General features: G+C 50.8%; 1 long non-coding RNA gene across 1 annotated transcript; it reads right to left on the bottom strand.

Annotated features, from left to right (window-relative positions):
- Positions 1–25: 25 nt before the first annotated feature.
- LOC148590758 (uncharacterized) lies at positions 26–4,731 on the bottom strand. The gene is made up of 4 exons (XR_015914257.1): positions 4,583–4,731; positions 3,982–4,183; positions 1,544–1,614; positions 26–107 (listed from the first exon to the last, which is right to left on the bottom strand). It is a non-coding gene; the product is annotated as an uncharacterized LOC148590758 (long non-coding RNA).
- Between the last annotated feature and the right edge of the window lie 3,209 nt (positions 4,732–7,940).

The raw sequence follows: 7,940 nt of genomic DNA, 5'->3' as shown, positions 1-7,940 counted from the left end.
CTTATATCTTACTTATCATAAGACTGGAGGGGTCTTAAGTAAGTTCCCAGAAGTGATTGGAGTTCCTTCGCATAATCTCGTTCTGTTTCCAGAATATTTTGCAACACCTAGGGTGAGAGACAGAGGACCGAGTAGAGCTTAGTACTAGTGACTAGTTACAGGAATATGACATCAGCTTCCAAGCATGGGGCAACCACGGAACTGTATGTTAAGTCCATAAATGCATTTACATTTGTTAACACAGAACCCAGAATGCTCAGAAAAGCCCTAGGGATCCAATTTATGGATTTCACTTTGCAAACTGGGGGAGTCCTGGAAAATGGGTGTTAAGGGCTGCTCCTTCTTCTCTGGCAAAGCATGAAGACAATGTGAATTCAGATTTGAGGTTTGTATTTGACCCCCAAAAGCCTCATGCCTAACCCTGCATGCATAACTGGCTGTCAAGGAATGCAAACAAATGGTCTGTGCATGCATCCTGGGACCACCATCTGCACGTAGGCAGGCAACGTTTAAATGCAACAGTGGCCAGAACGAAGACGGCTCCTGCAACACTTCAAGCCAGAGCACAGCTCGCTTGCCCCTTTGAGGAAGGGCTGAGTTCAGTTTGGTGCTGCTAATTCAGCTCAGCAGCGAGGTCGTCTCCAGCAGAAGGGTAGTCGAACCCACTGCCTCCACGATCTCCAGCTTCACAGTGTTGATGGGGCTTTGGAGACAGTGGAGGTGGTTCCCAGCTTTCCGGGCACGCTGTTCCCACTTTGCTTTCTTTCAAAATATATTCTGACATGCTGATGAACACGTTTCACCCCTGGAGCCGAGAGCCAGGGATGTTCACATGCAGGCATTTTAGTTCTCTTGCACCAAAGGACTTATTCCAGGCTGGACACAGCAGGAAGGTACCTGCCCCCGTTTGCTAGACATTACTGCTCCTGGAGCAGGGTGGCAGAAAAGGAGATGTTTCTCTACCCCTTCTGCTGCTGCAGTTCGGGGCCTGGCATGTTGACCTCCAGAACCAACTCCAGTGAACAGCTCAGGCTGTGAACTGCAGCAGCTGCCCCTTCTCCAAGGGCTGTAACTCCTGGCAAAGCGCAGGATACACAGCTCAGAGTGCAACATCTCCAGCCCCCACAGCTAAAGCAAAGAAGGGGATCGTGGACCAGAGCTCTACTTTGGCTTGCTTTGCTCTGTGACACAATTCATTATCTCCCCATCTCTATTAGAGGAAGATAACTGACATTCAAAGGAAAGGACTGGAACAGAAACGCAATGACTTTTTCTCCAACACTGATCTCAAAATTGCTGAGTTCTCAGTTGTCTACTTCAAGCTCTCCTTTAGAGATCTTGCAGCATCTTCCTTTTGGGGTTTATTGTATCGACAACCCAGCAAGCACCCTGAATCAAGGAAATGGCAACAGCTGCATTTAAATACAGAGTCACATCCCCAATTGTTACAAATTGCTTCAATGATTTCTAAGGGAAGGAGCCAGTTCAGAAGATTAATAATATGCTACTTATTAAAATGTACAATCAGCGCTTTAAAACTTACCACAGGGTAATAATTCTTTGTCAGCTGAGTGCTTTCAAGTCCTTTTAATGCTTTGGGAGAGAGTGGTTTATCTGCACAAAGAAATACATCAATAAATTATATTGCAGAACCCCCATTATCCTACAGGAATGTTGCCGCCCTGGCATGTCCAGCAGACTGAAAAAAAAAAAAAAAAAAAAAAAAAACCCACACACTAACAACAAAAACTCCACTTCTGTAAACACAGAAGTTCAACTACAGGGCTTGTTTGTCTGCTTTTCCAGAAGCAGGAGCAAACTGAAGGCATGCACGACATGGGCAGCTGGGGAAGTCGCACCAGGCCCAGAGCGCAGCCTCCGTCGCTGCCGTTTACAGGTTTGCTCCGATATCCCTGGCAGCAGCTCCGTGGCTGGTGCTCTTTGGAACTCAGCGTGGCCTCCCCACCCCGCCAACTTCGGGTTTTAAAACTGTAAGTCCATCCAATGCGCTGTATAGGGGGTTGCTCCAGGCAGTTCGCAGGTATTTGTCACTCCTCCAGACTCACTCCGGTCCCTGGTGCGAGGCCCTGCGCGCGGGTCCTGACTGCGACCCTCACCCACTGCAGGCGACGGGTCTGCGCGGCAAGAGCCCGAAACCCGCCAGGCACTTCTGCCCTGCATTGCAGCTACAGCTGCTCGCAGGCAAGCACTTCCACACTGACAGCAGGGGAGAAGCTGAAGTTGATAGATCTAGCCCCTGGAAAGCACAGCTTGATGTATTTTCTAATGACTGCCCTTGCGGAGCTTCCTGTCGCTTCCGGCCCCTGAGCGCTGTGCTTCATTTACAGGCTCGCGGGAGCCCTGCTCCGGGCGCACGAAGGGCGCCGCGCTGCCCCACGACAAGTTCCCCCTTGTGTCCCCAACTCCTTGGGGAGACCAGGCCCGCAGCTCGGACGGAGGCTGCGGAGAGCAGCGATGCAGCGGCCGTGGCAGGCGGGAGCGCTACGTGGGGACACAGTCCCTGTGTCAGCCACTTGCACGTGTCCCGCAGCAAGCAGACAGTTCGCTGGCTTTTTTCCCTGTCACCCTGGAGGAATGAACCCTCCTGCCACATCGAGGCTGGAGGGAGGACTCAGGGGGCAAGGCTTTGCAGAAGGAAAAATCTGGCGGGCACCCATAGGGAGCAGTGGGAGCTTCGTCCCCTGCTTCTCCAAGGTGCTGCTGTTCCATGAACTCCCGTCTGACTTCCCCCACGGGACCAGGGTTTGCTCTGCTTTTCAAAACGTTTCCCTTCTCCACTCGCTGACTTAATTAGTCATTCAGAGGCTGTGCCAAACGAGCCTTCCATCTATGTGTAACATCCGGCTCCAGCTCAGACATCATTTCCCAGAGGAAAACAGTGGGAGATGAGATATTCTAACAATGATTTTCCTTTTCGTTTAGATTTAAATAAAATCTGGCCTAATTCTGCAGGATCGCTCATTAATCTTATTCTTCCCTATTTTGCTTTTTTGCTTCCAAGCATGGGAGCAGGAGTTATAAATTCTGCATTCGCTTTGCGAACCACTCCCAATGTCTCCCAGCGTTTGAGGTCAGGGCTGATCCTGGTCCCTAAGCACAGCACCTGACACATAAGGGTTCTCTGTTGAGGGTAAGTCCTCAATGCAAATGAGGAGATTTAAGTTGGATGTTTTAAAAAACAAGTTTACTACCCCTCAGTGGTGCGGGAAACCCAGCCGGGTGAGCGGTTTGAATGGACACGGGCCACCACAGGGCAGGTAGCCAGGGGAATCGCCCACGTCATCATCACTGCACCTCTGGTTAAAAGCACATCTCAGAAAATGCCACCAACACTCGAGACAAAGCGCAATGAAGGCAAATGGCATCAGACCAATCATTCCCTCTCTCTTCTTTTCGTGACACTGCCTCCAGCTTCGCAGCAGAAGATGCATCTGGAGGGAAAATGTACTCTGTGAAATCAACCATAGCTACACAAGAAAACAGGGAATTGTTCCCTATGGCCATATAGTTTTTGTTGGCTTATTCATGGAGATCACAAGCATTCATTCTGCCACTGCCAGAAATGGCAGGATCAGAGCCAAAAACATAGGCCAACAAAGGCCTTAAACAAAAGGTAACTCTGTGCTTAGCTGCTGGAAAGGGCCGCTGCTTCCCCACGACAAAGGGAGCGAGGCAGAGCCACAAAGCAAGCTCGTCCGCGTCCTCCCGTGCTGGAAGCTGCCCCTGCTCCTGCCCGTGCTCCTGCCTGGACAGGGCATTGGACACGCAGCACTGGAGAACAGGGAGAGTCACGCGAAAGGCGAGTCTTCCCCTTCTGGTCCCATTCATACCTCCATTAGCACGCTTGCTTTGAGCACACTAACAGCCCTTAATAAATAGCAGCAATTTCCCAAAGGCATAAGGATCTGCACTGCATTATACTGCTGTCATTCAGTCAGCCCTTGAAAGCAATTTGCTTACCGGAGGATTTGATTTCTCTGACGTAGTTGCTTGGGAACCAGCCTGTTTTTCCATTCAGTGTCCCTTCCCACCAGCCCCCTTCTTCAACTCGGGTAACATAAATAATGTCTCCCTTGTTAACAGAGAGCTCATCCTCGTTGGTCTGCTTAAAATTGAACCTGGCCTTTACCACCAGCTGATGACTGCCATTCTCGGTCATCTCCTATGGAAAGGAACATGGAAAAACATTAGCAAAGAATCCAAAAGGTAAAGCAGAAGCACAAGGACCAGCCACTGCTTTTTCTTGTTGTTACAGCTGGCTTTTCAGTATTGCATTTTTAACACCAATAGTATTATTGTTCTTCTGTAAGTACTCCCATCAGAGATTCACAATGTCCCTCCCAAATATTAACTAAGCTTCATAGTGCACTGCAAGGCAGATAAGCATGGTGCTCCTCATCTCACAGAGGAGAACCAAGGCTTGGAGAGGCTGACGGACAACCTCCAGCTGGGGCAGCAAAGCTGTGATGGAGCCCAGGGCAGAGGGTCATTTTGGCAGGCTCGACCCACAGGCACCACCCACACCCCTCAAACCCTTGATTAGATTTTAAATAAAGGTTACCACAGCCTTGGACTGTCTCCTTAACACCCTTGCAGCCCGTGAAGCTGTGCCGTTGGAGGTAGCGTGGGGATCTTCAGCTGTGGAGCTATGGGACGAGAGCTGAGAACATGGTCTTTTGGACGGCTGGTCTGCTGAGGTAAAAACAAAGCCTGTGTTTCACCCGCTGTGCTTCACCCCACCATCCACGCTCAGCAGACTCAACAGCGGCACAACGGCTGGAGGAGCATCTAACAGAGCAGAGCGGCTGGTGCACCTCCCACGTGGGCACCCTCGTGGGCAGGGAGGGCGGCTGTGCAGAGCTGACAGTTTTGCTGACTCTCTTCCACGACAGAGTAAGTTGAGCTGCATCTCAAGGCTCCCCTAGGCTATGTCAGTCTAACTAACCCCACACTGAGCCAAGTGCTGCCGCAGTGACAACGTTGGTGGCATCCAGGCTAGCACTGCTGAAGGTATTTCAAAGATTAGCTCACACGTGAGCATCTTTGGTCACCACTGCAGCTGCTGGGGGCTTCCTGGCAGCGCGGGGAAGAGCGCTGAGCAGCTGCTCCACACAATTGCTTCCCTATTTAGACGAGTCCTCCTGGGTTCATTATACAGCTGGAAAACGCTATGCGCAATTTTGATTACTGTTCATGGACTGCTGCCATTAACCATGCGAGTAACGGGTGCAGATTACACGGAGGAAGGACAAGAGTGTCACCCTCAGGAGAGTGGCAGCTCACAGGAAGGACCAAGCCTGACCCCTCATGCCTGATGAGCATGATGATGATGATGCTCTGACACATACTTCTGCTTCACAATTAATTATTTGTTTCTATGTTGCTACTGAAAAAACTTGCTGGATGGTTAAAAAAACTTCCCGGTCACAACTGCCTTGGGCTGAGACTGTTATCAGGGGCCTCAGCACAAAGGGCAGTATCAGCTACTACAGAACCTCCTGCCACTCAACCCAAAAATCTGCTTGGATGCTGCAGAGCAGCAAAAACACAAGTTTCAAGCCACTGCAATTTTCAGTAGTTCTCTGCTACTGCCTTTCATACCACAACGTGGAAAAGCAATCAAATCATCTCCATCCTCTGTGCCATCATGCACAAACAAAGCAAAGGCAACTATTACCATTTCAGTAAACTGTTGTGCATGGTTAATTTAGAGTTCTCCATGCCTTGTTTTTAAATTTAGGAACATTTATGTATTCCTAAAAATCTGCTTTCTATCTGTGCCTACGAACCACCTGGGAAGCCTGGGGAGAGGAGACTGCAGTCCACTGGCTTCCCTAGCCTGGGCATGCAGCTCCCCTGTAAAATACAGGGTCTTTCTGTGAATGTTTTGCACCAGGACAAGGTGACCAAGCTCTCTCCAGAGGAGCCGCTGCCACATATGTGTGCAGGAACTAGCAAACACAGACCATAAGGCTGCCATGTGCCCATTATCCTCCAGTCTCAACGTTAATATGGAAAAAACATCCCGAAAGGGAAGTTTGGTGGGAGTTACAGGAACTCAGCCAGGCCCTTTCTTCTCCCCAGAGAATTGTTGCTTAAATAGAAAAACATCTCGGCCTTGCACTGGACCAGGAGCAACACAAACCGCGGTTCCTTTGGAGGGGGGCTGCCTTTTGCTCTGCCCTCTCCAACGCCTTGCACAACAAGGACACACGAGGCCTGTGACTGCCAGGCACTGCTGCCTGGCAAACCAGCATCCCCCGCGGCCCCGGCCTGCCGGGATGAGGGACAACACCCGTGCTAAACGCGGGTGCTGTCGGTGACTCAGTTCGGCCTCTCGCCTTGTTACACAACTGCCCGATGACCACGCAGCAAAGTCTCCGCTCTCCCCACTGCAGCAGCAAGAGCAGAACCCTCAGCACGGAAAACCACTTTGTAAACACAGTTTTTCCCCTCTGAAGCATCCTGCTATTTGAGCGGGAGTGGTTTCAGCTGTTCCCAGCGCCTCGCAGACCAGGAGGGATGGACAGCTGCCAGTTTGAGATGTTCTTCCCTCAATTTGTTCTAAAAAGGGAGGGCGTAAACCGCGAGTCTAGACTTCGCCACTTATTCAAGCGGCGAGCAACAGTCCCACGGAAATGACTTGGTTACTGTAGATTTTATGCTTCTCCCCACCCCTCCCTCTCTTCCAAAGCTTTTATAAATATCTGCAGCAACCTAGAAACAAATGTAAAACTGACTTTGACAGTTTGGCAGCAAACCGTATCATTTATATTGCATCATGACAGCGCCCTATTTTATGCCTGGTCCAGCATAGAAGGCTGCTGCCATACGTTGTTTAAACTATGGCTAAAATAGCTGGTTTTTCTGTTCACATTCTTACAGTATTTTAGGCAGATCAGCCCAGCCTCATCCACGGTGGCTGCGTTTCCTCCCCTGCCCTCTCCTGCAGATAAAGCATCGAGTTCTACATTGCTGGTGTTTGACAGACAGCTGCTGCTCTGAGTTTATACATTACAAAACACGCTTCCAGTTATGTCCATAACAGGATCCATGAAGACACAAGGACTTAGGCTTCAAATGGATCCTCAGAAAGACACTGTCACTTGACTTCCTAAGCTGTCACCTACTTGTCTCTGCCTCCCACGAGGGCGTCAGGATGCCGCGGCACCAGAGGTAGGGGCTGTGCCACAGCCCGCGGGATATGGGGCTGGAAGCAGCTGGGAACAGGCTCGCAATCCCTCCTGCAGAGGGGCAGCACCACAGGGAAGCAGAGGGATCACTGCAGGGAACAGGCAGCCAAGCACCACCGGGACCAGCTTCCCTGCCCGGTCCTGCTCCCCCAGCTCAGCCTGCTCAGGGCACGGGCGGAGAAGGGAAGAGGAGGAAGTTTGATCCCGACCCTGCCTTCAGCCCTTGGCCTCGCTGGTGGGAGGGACAAGCTGGGCCAGCTGCAGCTGTGGTTTGTAGGACACAGGCTCCTGCTTCGCAGGAACTTGGCCAAGCCACCAAAAAGGCAAGCGCTCCAGACATGCAGTTTTTTTACCCTGTACTTTCCCCAAGGGTGCTCTCTGTCTGAGCAGCTAATTATATCGCGGGCTTTGCGCTTTTTAACATTTAAACAGAGCAAGCATATGTTTAAGCAGATGTTTGCCATGAAACCAGGAGGATCCCAGCTTTCCTGTAGCCCCTTCGGTAATGTGCGATAGAAACTATCGCGCAGTAAAGCCGTGTCTTGAGCCTCGTGCAGTGCTTGCCAAACTGAGCTGGGAAACACAGATTTCTGCAGGAAACAGTCCCCTGTTAACAGGGGACTCCTTCAGCAATGGCACCTGCCGCCCCATCGGCCTCCTACCCCTTTCACTTTCAGAATAATGAGGCTAATATCATAATTACATCGTTTGCAACGGCTGTCTAGG

This window comes from Tinamus guttatus, unplaced genomic scaffold, assembly GCF_059628265.1.
Source record: "Tinamus guttatus ecotype Peru unplaced genomic scaffold, ASM5962826v1 Tinamus_guttatus_pri_ptg001113l, whole genome shotgun sequence".
NCBI classification, from domain to species: domain Eukaryota; kingdom Metazoa; phylum Chordata; class Aves; order Tinamiformes; family Tinamidae; genus Tinamus; species Tinamus guttatus.
The sequence above is the reverse complement of the archived record's forward strand: the minus strand, read 5'-3'. Positions and strand labels throughout refer to the sequence as shown.